The sequence below is a fragment of the Colius striatus genome, chromosome 9 (genome assembly GCF_028858725.1).
Source record: "Colius striatus isolate bColStr4 chromosome 9, bColStr4.1.hap1, whole genome shotgun sequence".
NCBI lineage: Eukaryota > Metazoa > Chordata > Aves > Coliiformes > Coliidae > Colius > Colius striatus.
Genome location: NC_084767.1, coordinates 21,939,457 through 21,955,475, shown reverse-complemented (window position 1 = coordinate 21,955,475; position 16,019 = coordinate 21,939,457). Strand labels below are relative to the sequence as shown.

The following is a 16,019-nucleotide window of genomic DNA, read 5'->3' as shown; positions in this document are numbered from 1 at the left end:
CATTTGCGGTGACAAGTCCAATTTCTGTAAATCTTCCAAAGCAAGCAAGCACAAATAATAATGCAAATAAAACTCCTCAAGCTTTCCACTATCATGAAATGCATGAACAAAACGATTTCATAAGTCTTTTAAATAAAGGGCAGGTTTACTTCCCCTAAAAACGGTCCATGGCACAAAGCAATAATATCAAATAATTGTTATGTAAATACATATGCTTGCTTAAGATGTCATGCTGTGTTCCCCACACCACAGACACCCAAAAGATAACGTTTAAGGAGCCGAGGAATTGCACAGCATCTCTCCTGATAAATTCCTGCAGCAAAACCCACACATAACTGCTCTGCAACACCTCCCTTCCTGCTCCTCCACATACATTAGAAGATTATTTATTTTTTGATAGTTGATAGTTGCATGAACCAACATTTGACATTTCGTAGAGGCACACGCACTTTATTCACCACCAGCTCCCCAAAATGCGTATTTCGGGAAGCAGAAGCCGTAGCCTGGGGCTGAGGACGGAGCCCTGCCCCGGCTCGGACCTGTCATTTTCCCTCGCAGCCCAACGTCACCTCGGGACTTCCAAAAAGCGCAGTGATGCTGAGGAGAATCCTTGTTTTCTTCTCCTGAAGCCATTTTCAGTGGGTTCTGGGGGAGAGGCTGGTGCCACGGGAGGCGGGAGCGATCTCCTTGGCCCAAGCCCTGAAGCCGCTGCCCCGTCTGGCAACCCTGGGCCCGGCGTGGGGAGCGTTCCGGCGGGGAGCCCGGCGGGAGGAACCGGCCCCAACAGAAACTTTCCCTAAGTCCCGCGTTATTCTCAGGGCGGAGAGGAGGGAGAGAACCGATCCGGGGCTGCGGCTCGCTCGGCGCCGCAGGGCCCCGCCGCGGGCGTCGCCCCCGCCGCAGGGCGGCCGCGCCCGCCCCGCCGCACCGTCCGGCGCCCGCGCCCCGCCGCCCCCGGGCCCGGGCCCTCATCCTAGTCACAGCCCTCCGCCCCACCGCCGCCCGCGGCACTCACCACCGCCCGCATCGCTCCCCGCCGAGCCCCGCGCAGCACCGAGGCGGCGACGCTGCTCGCCGGGGGGTTACCGGGGGGGTGGGGGGTGGGGGGGGGAAGGGAGGAGCCGAGGCCGCCCGGGAGGGGTGAGGCGGGGCCAGAGAGGGAGGGGGCGGAGCTTGCGGTCGCGGCGGCCCCACCCGCCTCATTCACAAAAACGCGAGCGGCGGCGAAGCCCGGCGCGCTGACTGGGCGGGAGCGCTGCCCGTCACGCCCCCGGCCCTCCCACCGCGCCCCTACACCCATGCCGAGCGATGGCGCGCGGCGGCCCGCCCCGCCCAGAGCACTGCCCAATCAGCGCGCGGCAGGAGCCGCCGAGCGGCTCAAATCCACCCGCCACTTCCGCAGGGGCGAAGCCGATTGGCGTGGGGAGCTGCCCATCACCTCCCCCGCCGGAACCCTCCGCGCTTCACGGTTGGAGCGCAGAGGGGAAACAGCCGCGCGCTGCCGCTCCCTTCAAGAACTCGGCGGCCGAGAGAGGCCCCCGCCGCAGTTAAAAGCCGGCGGTCAGAAAAGCGGCCTTAAAGGGCCAGCCCGGCGCAGCGGCGGGGACAGCGCGGCGCGGCCCGGGGAGGCGGGGGCGGCGGGGCCCCGCGTACTGACCTGGGTGGCGGCGGGCGAGGCGGGGAAGCTCTGCGGCGATGGCTCCAGCGCGGACACCGAGGCGCGCGCGCCACCGACGGACTCAGCCCGTGACGGGATCCGCCATCTTGGAATTTTTAGATGGAGAGTCACGTGGTGCAACCATTTTTCCCCCGGCCAATCAGGAAGCGCAGTTTATTTATAGCCACAGCTCCCCTCTTTTCTCTCCCGCCCCCCCCATCCAGCCGGGGGGAAGGGAACCAGTCGCGCCCCGCCCCGGCCCGCGGCCCCGCCCCGTGGCGCGCGGCCCATCGCCTAGGCGACGGCGCGGCCCGGCGGGCCCGAGCTGGTGGCCGCCATGTCGGCGTGTGGCGCGCGGCCCCTCCGCGACAGGGAGCAGCCTCGCGCGGAGCCCCCAGCCTGGTACCCGCGCCGTCCCGAGGCACAGGCGGGCAGGGACCCTCAGCTGCCAGCTTGCTTCCCCACCTCGCCTCCGCGCCAAAATGAGGCTGCTCGGCTCGCTTGTGCAAACAGCTGGCGGTCAGCCAGAGCTCTGAGGCTTCGCACCATCCCATCCCATCTGGCGACTTTGCCCTCACCCTAGCGCCTCGGCCCCAAGAGCAAACGGCACGGGTCTAAGGACCATCAGGACGCGAAGAGACTCCAGCGCAGCACTGGGCAGCTGCTCCTGGAAAGTCGTGCAAAGCACAGCAAACTCCTCTCTTCCCCTGTCTCGACTCACTGCTGCTTCTAGTTTTCCCCACACTTGCACCCGTTTCCTAAGAGATGGAAATGTAACAGAAATATCAACTCAAATCTAGATTAGACTGGCTAGGGTAAAGATGAGGTGGTGAACAGAAAAGCAACAACTGTAGTTGGTGATGCATTCTTTCAAAGTTAATTCTTTCACTTGTAACAAGAAAATAAATGTTTATATAAATTAAATTCATAGAAACAGAAATTCAAATAATTGTTTGGTAAGAATACTAGAACTCAATTTTAAGTGTTCTTTTTGTCTTCTTTCCTTAGGTAGCTTGACATACCTAAAACTGCGGATCTTTTTGATTCTCAGGATACTGATGGAGATGGATCAACTGGAAACACCATGGAAAATGCAAGCTGTGGCAGCTACATATATTTTAATAGACTATGAAACTTTTTAATCAGTTTTCTGCATCCAAGATCCCACTCCTGAAGTGTTGTATTTTTATCCATCAAGTATTGTCTATAAAAAAATTACTGCTGCGTACGTTGTTTTTAATAGCAAATGGCTAAATCAAGACATTAAAAAATTAAAAAGAGAGAGCATAGTTCAAAGTCTTTGCCTGAATTAGCAAGATGAAGGGAAAAAAGAGAATTGTTCAGCCTACTTACCTCTACCTGTGTTTTCCTAGCAACCTTTCACTGTTTAATTGATTTTTCTATTTTCTAAAGAATTACCCTATTGAACTGTCAAGTCTTTTGTAGCTGCAGTTTCTTCATTGGCCAAGCCCATGGCTGGCACAACTCTCATTTCATTTGTGTTTCATTGTTTTACCTTTGGCGAGCACAATGCCTGAAACTAAGAAGTCACAAAGCAAATGTTGTATAATATTCTGTATCATGGGAAGCAAAATATTTCAGGGTCTATGTTGGCTGTCATGAGAAAGCTTAGCCAGTGAATACTTGAGAGGCATACTCTAATAGGAGCATCTTGCCTGAGGTGCATTAGATAACCATTTCAGTCTTCACTGAAGATATCAACAATGGCCCAGAGAAGTCTAAGTCTCAAAGATCATAGAATCACAGAATCTTAAGGTTTGGAAGGGACCTTAAAAGATCATCTAGTCCAAACCCCCTGCCAGAGCAGGACCACCTACAGTAGGTCACACAGGAACTCATCCAGGTGGGTTTTGAACATCCCCAGGGAAGGAGACCAACAATCCATCTGGGCAGCCTGTTCCCGTGTTCTGTCACCCTCACAATGAAGAAGTTTTTCCTTATGTTTCTTTGGAACATCTTATGTTCCAGCTTGTACCTGTTGCCCCTTTTTCTATCATTGGACATCATTGAGAATAGCCTGGCTCCTTCCTCCTGACACTCACCCTTTACATATTTGTAAACATGAATGAGATCACCCCTCAGTCTCCTCCAAGCTAAAGAGCCCCAGCTCCCTCAGCCTTTCATCAGGAGGGAGGTGCTCCACTCCATCATCTTGGTGGCCCTATGCTGAACTCTCTCCAGCAGCTCCCTGTCCTTGAATTGAGGGGCCCAGAACTGGACACAATATTCCATATGCTTTCTCACAAGGACAAAGTAGAGGAGGAGGAGAACCTCTCATCCTATTGCCCACAGCCCTTCTAAAACACCCCAGGATGCCATTGGCCTTCTTTACCATGAGGGCATGTTGCTGGCTCATGGGCATCCTGCTGTTCACCAGAACCCCTAGATCCCTTTCCCCGTACTACTCTCTCAGAGTTCATTCCCCAGCCTTACTGGTACCCGAGGTTTTTCTTTCGTAGACACAAGACTCTACACTTGTCCTTGTTGAATTTCATTAGATTTCTCCCCACCCAACTCTCCAGATAATGACCCCTTTTCTTGCCAGTTCCATTCTGTCTGAGATGAAAGCCATCTGCACAGCATTCAAACCTCCCTTCTACCATCCGAGTACAGCTTCCAGAGGATTCTTGGACTTAATGGAGGTGAAGTCCTTGATTTGCACAGAGTTAATAATACCAGGCTTGTGGACACAGCGGTCTGCTGTAGCTGTCAGGAGCCTGGAATGAAGTCACTGTGCCTTACAGGGACTTGCCACTTAGCTTTCCAGGAGTTTGTTAACATCGTTGACTAAGACAATGTGAAACATAACGTTCATATTAATAGCCAGCCATCCCAGCACACTTGTGGTGGTTTTGATTAATTGGTTCTCGCTAAATTGTTTTTAAACTTTCAGATTTTCCTTAAAGAAAAATGAGCTCCTGTAGTTCACCATCTGGAATTACATAAGTTTGAGGACCTGATTGTTAGCAACTTTGTCCCTCCTTCAGAATTTACATATACAGGATAGTATATAAACACTGCTGCTTTTTTTTTTCCAAGATGTTTAGCAACTACATTTCTATTTGAAAGGGCCACCCATGTAAAAGTCCTCGCTATATTGATCTGACCCCCGTAGTTGCTTTTTTTCCCCATGCTGTGAATAACATGCTGGGGTCTTGACAGAGGTCAGATTTACTCTGACAGTTCCATCAGCAGTAGCCTCCCATTAACTTAAGCTTTTCAGTCTTACTTTATTTTTAAGAGGTTAATTTATTACTGTTAACTGAGAACAAACATTACATTTTGATTATTCTAAGCTTGAGCATACAGGCAGCATGGCCTGCTTTGGAGAAGGCCTGAAGTTTTGGAATACTCTCCCTGTAACATGCACCTAAGATCACCAGTGACATGAAGAGCACTGCTCCTGCATAAAGCTGAAGTCCTTTTTGCTTCATTTTTAGCTTATATTGGCTTGCAGGCTTGTTTCTTTGTTGTTCCTCGGTCAGGTTTTAGGTCTCCTCATATGGTTGTTCTGCTGTTATTCAGGGCCAGTTTGTATGTTCACATGTAAGTATATATATGTGTATAAATATTTTTAAAGTGCCAAGAGATGCATGGGTTTAAGTGCTTTAGGGCCAGAAGTTTACTGATGCTGACTGTGTAGCTGACAAGGCAACGTTTGCAAAGCCTGCAAGTTCCTCATTGGATCTAATGGTAGGTGGTCAATGTAGGACCTACCTTGCAGTTCCCCAGTCCTAGTACAAGCCAGAAAATGGTTTGGTTGCCAAAGTGACTTTTTGCATAAGTGGTCACTGCAGTGCAATGGAGCCCAGAGGTATCCAGCCTGTGCTCCCTGTCCTCATACCCTCAACGTTTAGGGTTGGATGTTGTACTGCCAACCCAATCTCCTGGCTGCAGACTGCAGAGACTACTTGTCTGGCCACATCAGTTGCCTCCAATGCTTTCTGCATTGCTTAAGTAGTTTAAAAAGAGGAAACAAGAAAAATGTGCCCTAAAAGTTGCCATGGAGCGTAAGCTTTCTCTTCAAAATTTGATTGATGCAGTACTAGTGGCTGTGGGTGTGAATATGCGTATCTATTAATATCCAGTCTAGGCTAACCTGTGCATAATGACAGAAAATTAAACCTTGTCATTGTTCATGTAAATTAGAGCTCAGAGATTAACAAGAAAAGTATTCTTCCTATATGTTCAATCCTGTATATACCATAGTCTGTTTCTACAGCAATTGCAGATTAAAAGTTTACTCAGAAGCCATTTGAAGTAATTTATTTTTTTTTAAATTAGCAGAAGTAATTCATAAAGACTTAAAGAAAATGCAATTACAGAACTTCCCGCCTACCTCCACCTCATCTTTTGCTGCACTCTACTTCTTATTTGTCAAGAATGGTTCCATTTTTGATGTTCTTAATCAGGAAACAGCCATCACAACACTCCAACTAATTTCCCTCTCTAGTCACATGGATCTGGTGAAATTAAAATAGGGTGCCTCAGCTTTCCACTCTAATCCTGCCTCTTCCAACACCTCCATGGCTAAAAAAAAAAAGAGTATTGGGTCATGAAGAAAGCCACCAGGAACTTCCTCTAGAGTCTAATGACCAAGGGCCTACTCCAAGGGCCAGTGCCACTTGCTTCTTTAGAGAGAGTCAAGTCTAGACACAAATTGCTGCCTGGTGATTGTTTCCTCTTCTTCTTTCCATCAGTTAGTTGCCATTGCTGCTCTCCCTTCATATTTCTGTCCCACCAACCACCCTTCCTTGCTTTATCTCCCACTCCCATCTGTTCTGCATCCTTCCCACAGCATACTTATTTACTCCTTTCTACCATCAAAAAAACACCCCAACAAACCAACCAGACTGAAGACACAGCTGAGAATGTTAAATTTACATTGCTCCATTCCTGTGTTTTCCTCTGACATACCTTTTTTGTTTTGTTTTTCCTGGTGAATTTTGCTTCAGCTGTGCTCCTCAAATCTTTGTGCAAAACTCTTGGAGAGAGACTTCTCTTTTTGCTATGCTGCAAAATCTGTCTATTGTGCACAGCAGTCCCATCTGGTTTAGTGTGAGCTGTAAGGGAGAAGAAAGTGGTTCTCCTTTACTGATGAGAGTGCCTGTTGAGGCTTAGGAAGCCCATCTTTGGCTCCAGAAGCTATTTTTCCAGCTTATCCATAGACCCAACACTTCATTAAGTTTTCATCAATCAAGGACTTCAGAACTTAATGCTTAAGTTCTGAAGCATTAAGAACCAATGTCTAAGAAACAAGCTGTTGCTGTTGTCTTGGACAAATTCAAGTCCCTATTCCCTCCTTGAAGAAGAGGGAAGAAAAATCCTAGTGAAGATCAAAGTAAAGGTCACTCTGCAAAATTTTCTCACCCTTTCATGTTCATACTTTTTAATAAATCTTCCATCATATGTATTGTTTCTCAAATTGTGCTCGTTGTTTCAGGAATATCAAAGATAACATGATGTCACCGAAGGCAAGAACTAGTGACAGTAGATTCAACAGCCTCACTTATTTGCCATGCTGGAGGTTTGGTGGAGTCTTGGTGTAATGCAGCTGCAAACTCACATCCATGTGCTTTCTGCAGTTATGTCAGGTAGCTTAGCTCCAGCATCGCCTGTCCCTGAACTACATGCCATCCTAGGCATTCCTGAACTACATCTATGGAAACAGCCATCCTAGGCAGCCTAGATGGCAGGGGCAACAACCTTCTTCCAGCTGCAGTGAGGAAAAGTCATGCTGCTGCTATTTAAAAAGTCAGTCTAAGGAAGGCATGAGCTGAAAAAGTAGAAAAATTACCAAAAAAGCATGAGTATGAAGACTGCTAAGGAAGGTACATGGGATTGTCTTGGCAGTCATTTTATCCTAAGTGCAATACAGTTTTAAATAAATCTCCTTGCTATAATTAGTTTTGAACTCTTTTTTTTCCTGGGTTTTATAAACTCCCTATGTGCTTAATAATAACAGCTACACTCTCAACTGTATTATATAAAGAATAAATGTTCTGCAGCTATTACAAACCACTGCCCCAAAGTTCTTACTGTCTCATAATCTCTCTTGATTAAACTGAAGAGTTAAAGTGTGAAAGAATTCTCTTTTCCACCCTAACTGTCTTTTTGTTTTGGTCAATTTTAGTGGCACACTAAGGCTTAAATTTAGACATAAAAAAGAAATAAGGCTAAAATCAACATGGAATCTTTGTGAAGCTGAGGCTATAATAATTTCTGTGTATACTTAGTTTAACAATGATTGATTTCTGATTCTTAATATATTTTTTAAAAAGGAAAATATTTGTTCATTATTTCCTTGAATTTTCATCCATGGCAGCTGCTGGGAGAAAAGTGTGTCTCTGTAGTGGGAACCTAGGAGAAAATATTGATTTATTTTTCTATTCTGTGTCTTGCAACCACAAAAAAAGAAACAAAAACAAGTTGGAAAAAAAAAAAGGAGACATCTTGTGTCAGATGGTGAAAAACAATTAAAACCTAAACCAATGTAAGAAAAATAATGTGACAAAAAAGCAACAAGCTACTTTTTCAATTTAAAAAAAAATATATGCAGTCTCACCCCTGGGTGTTGGTTTTGAGTGAAGACATTGACTTCCAGCTGAATGATGAGTAGAATATTTTTCTACTGAAATATTGATAGTAGATTACACTAAACCACAAACTATCTCCATAAAGCCCATCATTTCTAATCCTAATGGTGTTTTCTTTCCCTTAGATGACTACTACATTCATGATATGATGGCTTTATTCTATCTGGGGGAAAAACTTTTTACCATACAGCTAAATTAACTTGTCAAAAGACTTCAAACTTCGGAAGCTTTTACAGCTCAATTCAAAGCTATTATTCAAGATTGAATGAGAAGGCTGTGGACTGTAAAAGCTGGCAAAAAAAAAAAAGCATTTCACAAGCATTCACAAGTTGAATGGAAGACTTACTTTTTGTTCAGGTTGTGTGTTTCATTGAGCTGTCTCAGAATAGCTGCATTTTGCCTGTAACCCCCTTGCTCAGCCGTGAAAGGCGGAACGCTTTTTTCTGCTGCTCAAAGCTGTGACCCAGAGCATGCTCTTTCACACACACTTGGTTATATTTAGTTTGTGCCAACCTAAATAAGTGTCAACCAGCTCTCCAAAAATGCAGAGAGCACAAAAGAGAATGGCTAGCTGCTAAATTGAGGCAGAGTAAGAACACAATTAAACTTATTTTTATCCTTTTCTTTAAAAAAAAAAGATCATAGACTGTCTTACAGTCAGTTACAGCTTTCTCATGCTAATGAAAATGCCTGGCTTCAGGAGCAGCAACTGCCTTTAAGCAGAAGCAACTTTCAGATTTCACAGACAAGTAGCAGCTGGCAGAGCTTGTACTTGGAGCCTTTCCTTTTGCAGATCCAATCTACTTTGGGACAAAGCTTAAATAAAAAGCCAAGCCAGTGATTACAGCCCTTGGAAGGGAACTCAGGGCTCTTAGACCCACGACTCTAGGGGAGAGTGTGCAAATAGATTCACCACCAAACGATGTGGGGGAATGGGATCGATAATGGCCAGCATGGAAAGTGGACTCGGTTCAGCATGCAGCTGCTCTATGGGGAGTGCTGAGCACAGGAGCAAGTCAAATACATCTTGCCACTAAGGCCTGCTGGTAGGTTCTGCCATTCACTTGGGATCCACACCTCACTCCCTCATTAAAAAAAAAACTGACTTAGAGGCACTTTATTTTTGGAGAGATGCCCACAGCTTGCAGCTTTTTCAAGTGTTCAGAGCACACACCCACAAAATGGGGGACCTAAATTCTGCTGCCTGGCAAGTTCCTCCTCCCCTAAAGGGCTGTGGTCATGATAGCATAGGATAACATCCCTCCTGCTGTCCAGGCAGGCCACCAAGGAGAAAGATGAGCAGGATGCACAAGGTGAGAAAGAAGGCAATATGGTAAGTTCCTTATCTGCTAGGCTGCACTCAGGATTGAGAAATGTTTCAGTTCTCTAGTATCTTTTTACAACGGCATGTAGTGACAGGACAAGGTGTAATGGCTTCAAAGTGAAAGAGTTGATATTCAGATGAGATATTAGGAAGACGTTCTTCCCTGTGAAGGTGGTGAGGCGCTGGCACAGGTAGCCCAGAGAAGCTGTGGCTGCCCCATCCCTGGCAGTGTTCCAGGCCAGATTGGATGGGGCTTGGAGCACCTTGGTCTGCCCATACCAGAGGGGTTGGACTAGAAGATCTTTATGGTCTCTTACAAGCCAAACCATTTTATGATTATATGATCTGAGTTTAGGATGGTGTTTACAGGACCAGCAGCATTAGCAACAAGATGTTTTAGCGGTCATCACTCCAAAGCTAAGCTACCTTATTATGCTTCCATAATAAGGCAGCAGCCTCCTGTAGTTTGGGGAAGAGCATATTTGAACTTAGATTGATGAATGAAAGCCAACTATATTACCGAATCTGGTCTTTTTGCTGTAAGTGCCTTGGTCCTGCATCTGTAAAATAGGAATATTGTTGTTTCCCTTCCTCTGTAAAGTAGGAATATTGTTATTCCCCTTCCTAAGAACAAGATAAGGATAAATGCCCTGGGATTTCTCACCATTAGTGAGAGACCTGCAAATACAAGTGAAGCAGCAAAGCATCAAAAAACACCCAGAGCATCACCAGACACTTTTGTGATTGCATGGAAGAAGGAAAACTTTGGGCTGTGGCTTGCTGACAGATTCTGCCTACTGTAGCTCTGTTCCATTAAACGCAAATGGCAACTCAAATATCTGTCACAGCTATATAAGATCACTTAACACAGATTCTCTGTTTTTTTCTGCTACATGTTGACTTAGTTCTGTCCACTGGTTGGAGATGGCCATTTGACATCAATGCTGATAAGCATGCTTCAGTCAAAGCCTCATTATGCAGGAGGTTTCTTTTTATGCACGTGGAAGCCAAGACCAATCTGGATACCAAGTACCACAGTGGTGCCCAGGGACAGGAGCTTGGTGCTGCTCAGGAATAAATCATGTTTTGACAGATTTGGCGTGTTTTGACCAAAGTCCAGAAGAGAAACCAATTTCTGTTTTAAGTAGTTCAGTCTAAAAGAGCACTGATAATGTGTGGCAGCAAAAGTGCATGGATCTCCCAAATTCCCAATTTCTTCCTCGTCTCTTGTTTTTCTAAGGATTATTTCATCTCATCTCATATGAGTCACAGCTTTCTTTTTTTAGCATCAATGCATTCCCTGAATACCTGTATCTAGTAAAAGGCTTGGGCAGCTGTGTTTTGCACTTGGCAAAACCTCTGTCGTCTTGTTTTCCCTTTCCTATGACAAAACCAAAACCACAGCTAGTTTTGAATTTGAACCCACTAGGAAGTGCTAAAAGACCTCAAATTCTCTCTGTCTGTTTACAAGGGAGCAATCACCATGGTGTATCAGCTTTTCAGGTCATATCATCCTGTTGCAAGTCCAATAACAAAGGAGCAAAAAGACAGGCAGAGAATAAACAGAAGTGTCATCTGGGTGCACTCAGAAAGCAGAGTAGAGCATTAGAGTAGAATATAGCAGGAAGCAAGATCCATTCTTGCTGAATATGCCTTATTGCACATATAGAAATAATCCACTACAGTTTTGAAGGTTGAAGCTTGGAGCTCACAGTGGGAGGCCATCAGTGGATGTATAGGTCTTGTGCTAAAACTTGTCATCTAAAGAATATTCCTGTAGTACTGAGTGATCTCTTTCTGCAGACACAGAGGATCTACAGAGGAAAACCATTCAGATCCTTATCTCTCCTCATTAAGATTTTTTCCCCTAATGCTTATTCCTTACCCCTTGTATCTTAAAAACTTGTGTTTGTTTAATCAGTGGGATACACGGCATAGGGAAGGCTCATTTATTTGTGTCTGAGTGGCCAACTGAGGTAATCCAGGGGTTCCTGAAGCACAGGGAGTGGAGGAGAAGCATGGAGACCCTCCAGGAGCCAGCAGCTCTCGCAAATAGGATGGTCTTGTTGGGAGGCAGAGCCACAGCAACCATAGGGGATTTAAATGTTTCTCAGGGAGTGCGGCAAAAAGGATGTGGGGCAGCAGTTTTTATGGCAGGGTGAGAAGGGAACAATCACACAGACCGCACAGAGAGAAAGAAGTCAGAGAAGTGCCCCTGCTTCAATCTAGCAAGATGGTGAGCCTGAGGGCTAAAGGTGGACAACACTCTGGTGAAGGTCAATACATTCACCCAGACAGAGCCAGTCAGCAAGGATGCTTCAGTCCAGGTGGAGTGCAGGGAGTGTTTAGGGATCTGTGTTTCTGAGGCAACCACATGTCATAGGTGCCTGCAAGTTCAGGAACTGCAGCGCCTGGTGAAAGAGCTGCAGGAAACTGTGAGTAGACTCTCTAGTGTTAGAGAGGGGTGGAGGTGGAGATCAACAGAGGCTTCCACAATCAGATACAGTCCTCCAGTGAATCTGACATGCTTTGAACCCTGGTAATAAAAAAACCAAGGGCTCATCTTCAAAATCCTCCTTCCACAGTGCCAACTACAAATAAGTATGAGGCACTGGCAATGGGGGACTCCGATGAGCAAGCTGCAGAAGGGGAAATCCCAGCAAACAATTCACCACCAGCTGCTCCACCAGCCACAGGTAATGGGCACCATAAAAAGAAGCAACATGTGCTTGTTGTGGGTGACTCATTGCTAAGAGGCACTGAGAGACCCACCTGTGCAGCGAATAAGGAGTGACGAGAGGTGTGCTGCCTGCCAGGAGCCAAGGTCTGTGATTTGGCTGAGAGAGTGCCACAGCTCGTTGGGGACACGGGCTACTGTCTCCTACTCCTCTTCCATGTGGGGATGAATGATGTAATGAGAAACAATATCTCCAGAATCAAAAAGGATTAAGGTTATTTTCTCTTCCAGACTGTTCACCAGAGGTAAAGGGGAAATCACCAATGAAAAAATCAGTCAGGTTATCTCCTGGCTACGAGGTTGGTGCTGGCAGGAAGGTTTCAGATTTTATGACAACGGATCCTTCTTTGGGGACTCTAACTTGATAGGACAGGATGAGATTCATCTCTCCCATAAGGGCAGTGCAATATTTGGGAATAGGCTAGGCAACTTGATAAAGAGGGTTAAACTAAAGGAGGGTGGGGGGAGAAGTAGTAACATAGAACAAGCTATTCTGTCTAGCAGGGAAACAGGGCAGGACAGGGAACGCAATGATAAGTGCCCCTCATCTGCACAACATGTTGAGATGCAGAAGGCTGACCGCTCTGAGAAAGAGCCAAAGCAGGGAGGATCCTCCTGCATCTGTCCAGGGAAACCTGTGTGTGTGAGTAAGCCCCTGTGCTGCCTCTACACCAATGCACGCAGCCTGGGGAATAAGCAGGAGGAGCTGGAGATGTGGGTGTGGATGTGGGGCTACAACCTCATTGCGGTCACAGAGACATGGTGGGACAGCTGCCATGACTGGAGCACAGCCATGGAGGGCTGTGTGTTGTTTAGGAAGGACAGACTAACAAGGTGTGGAGGTGGAGTTGCTCTCTATGTGAGGGAGCAACTATTGTGTATTGAGCTCTGCCTGGGTGGGGATGAGAGGCAGGTTGAGTGCTTGTGGGTAAAAATTAATGGGCAGGGCAAGGCCTCCACGGATGAGCAAGGATCTGCTGGGACAACTCAGTCAGAAAGCAGCCATCTATGAGAGGTGGAAACAGGGGCTAGCTTCTTGGGAAGAGTACAGGAACAGTGCCAGGGCATGCAGGGGTGCAACTAGGAAGGCTAGAGCCCTTCGAGAATGAAATCTAGCCAGGAAAGTTGAAAATAATAAGGTGTTTTTCAGGTTAATTGGCAGTAAAAGGAAGATCAGGGGGAATGTTGGCCTTCTAATAAACACAGAGGGTGCCCTGGTGACTGAGGATGCAGAGAAGGCCGAAGTACTGAATGTCTTCTTTGCTTCAGTCTTTACAGCCAAGGCTGGCCCTCGGGAAGCCCAGTCCAGCAAGGATAGTAGGATGGCCAGGACAGCAGAGGACTTGCCCTGGGTGGAAGAGGAAGAGGTCAAAGACTTGTTGGGCAAGCTTAATGCTCATAAGTCAATGGGTCCTGATGGGATGCATCCAAGAGTGCTGAGGGAGCTGGTTGACATGGTTGATAAACAGCTCTCCATCGTTTTTGAAGAATCATGGAGGACAGGCGAGGTGCCTGAGGACTGGAGAAAGGCCAATGTCACTCCAGTCTTCAAAAAGGGCAGGAAGGACGACCCAGGAAACTACAGGCCGGTCAGCCTCACCTCCATCCCTGGAAAAGTGATGCAACAACTCATCCTGAATGTCATCACTAAACATATGAAGGAAAAGGTGGTTATCAGGGGGAGTCAACATGGATTCACCAAGGGGAAATCCTGTGTGACCAACCTGATAGCCTTCTATGAGGGCATAACTGGTTGGCATAACAGTGTGGCTTGGATGAGTGGACAGTGAGGTGGATCGAGAGCTGGCTGAATGACAGAGCCCAGAGGATGCTGATCAATGGCACAGAATTGAGTTGGAGGCCTGTGGCCAGTGGAGTTCCACAGGGATGGGTTCTGGGGCCAATCTTATTCAACGTCTTCATCAATGACCTGGATTAGGGGGCTCCCAAGCTCAAGAGGGACAGAGAACTTCTGGAGAGAGCCCAGTGCAGGGCTAGCAAGATGATCAGGGGACTGGAACATCTTTCATATGAGGAAAGGCTATGGGAACTGAGGCTGTTTAGTCTGGATAAGAGGAGACTGCAGAAGGATCTCATTAATATTTACAAATATCTAAATGGTGGGTGTCAGGATGTTGTGGCATGATTTTTATCGATGGTATCCAGCAACAGGACAAGGGGTAATTGGATGAAGCTGGGAGCACACAAAAAAATTCCATTTAAATATAAGAAAGAACTATTTCACTGTTCAGGTGAGGGAGCCCTGGCACAGGCTGCCCGAGGGGGTTGTGGAGTCTCCTTCCTTGGAGGTTTTCAAAACCCACCTGGACATGTTCCTATGCGACCTGATCTAGGTGGACCTGCTTCTGCATGGGGGTGGACTAGATGATCCCTAATAGTCCTTTCCAACCCTACATTCTATGATTCTATGATTGTTACAAACACTTTCACCAACATTGTAGATCACAGAATCATGCTGCCAAGCCCATCACTAAACCATATCCCTCAGCACCTCAGCGACACTGCTTTGAAATATCTTCAGGAATGTGAATGTCACCACCTTCCATGGCCAGCCTGGTACAGTGCTTAATAACCCTCTCAGTGAAAAAGGTGTTCCTAATGTCCAATCTAAACTTCCCCTGGTGCAACTTGAGCCCATTACCTCTTGTCCTATTATTCATTACTGGTGAGAAGAGGCTGACCTCCACTTCACTACAATTGCCCTTGCAGTGGTCGAGAATGATCGTGTCTCCTCTCAGCCTCCTCCAGACTAAACAACTGCTCCTCATCAGTCTTTTGCTCAAGACCCTTCCCCAGCTGCAGTGCCCATCTCTGGACACACTCCAGCATCTCAATGTCTTTGTGATCCTCTTGATCACAGAGGATGGAGACATGCCAACAGAAGTATAAGCATCCAGAATAGCAACAGTGAAATGAGATTTTGGAAAATGGCATCAAAATCATGAAAGATATGTCTTGGAAGTCAGAAGAGTTATACTCAGTCCCTATTTGGCAGTATTAAATAAATGAGTGGGATTTGTGAATCTAGCACTCTCATTTTGAGATACTTTGTTTAATAGAATCACAGACTCTTTAAGATGAAGTCCAACCATTAACTTAGCACTGCCACAGCCACCGCTAAACCACGTCTCTCAGTACCACATCTACATGAAAGCCAAGATGTGATTATTCAGCTGTTAACATTAAAAATATAGACTGTATTATGATGAAAGGTCAGAAGAGTCAAAACCTATGCAGCCCTAGAAATGTCTGTGTATGTGTCTATAAAACATGGGCAGAAAGAAGAATTACTTCCCTCTTTCAGGTTCACTAGGCAAGATCAGGTCTGCATAAGAATAGAAGCTTTCTTCAGCAAAAAGAGGAAAGAAAAAATGCAGATTTCACCTTCTGAAAAAGATCAGGTAGGAGAAACCCCATGGTGCCATGGACTAGATTCAAGGAAAGGACTGAAATGGACAGAGTAGAAAGTAAAGCTGAAGAGTTGTTTCAAAAAAACTGCAAGGCAATGGAGACCAACCCAGAAATGGGATGTGAGTAGTTGAGATACAGATCAATAATATCTACACTGCATAAGAAGTACTGTATACTTCCTTTTGGAAAAGGAAGAGTTTGCAAAAGATACCTCTAGAGATGATGTTGCACTGGGACATGCCTGTATCTTTC

At 46.3% G+C, this 16,019-nt stretch overlaps 1 protein-coding gene across 5 annotated transcripts in view; it reads right to left on the bottom strand.

The window, feature by feature from the left end:
• Positions 1–1,769, bottom strand: part of HDAC4 (histone deacetylase 4) — a 288,250-nt gene extending 286,481 nt beyond the window's left edge. For 4 of the 5 annotated variants that reach the window (XM_062002060.1, XM_062002065.1, XM_062002062.1 and 1 more), the window contains exon 1: positions 1,658–1,769. The gene's annotated coding sequence lies outside the window, so the exon portion shown is untranslated. Of the gene's footprint in view, positions 1–1,015; positions 1,085–1,657 lie in introns of those variants that run through there. The other variant, XM_062002061.1, reaches the window with a different exon arrangement.
• Between the last annotated feature and the right edge of the window lie 14,250 nt (positions 1,770–16,019).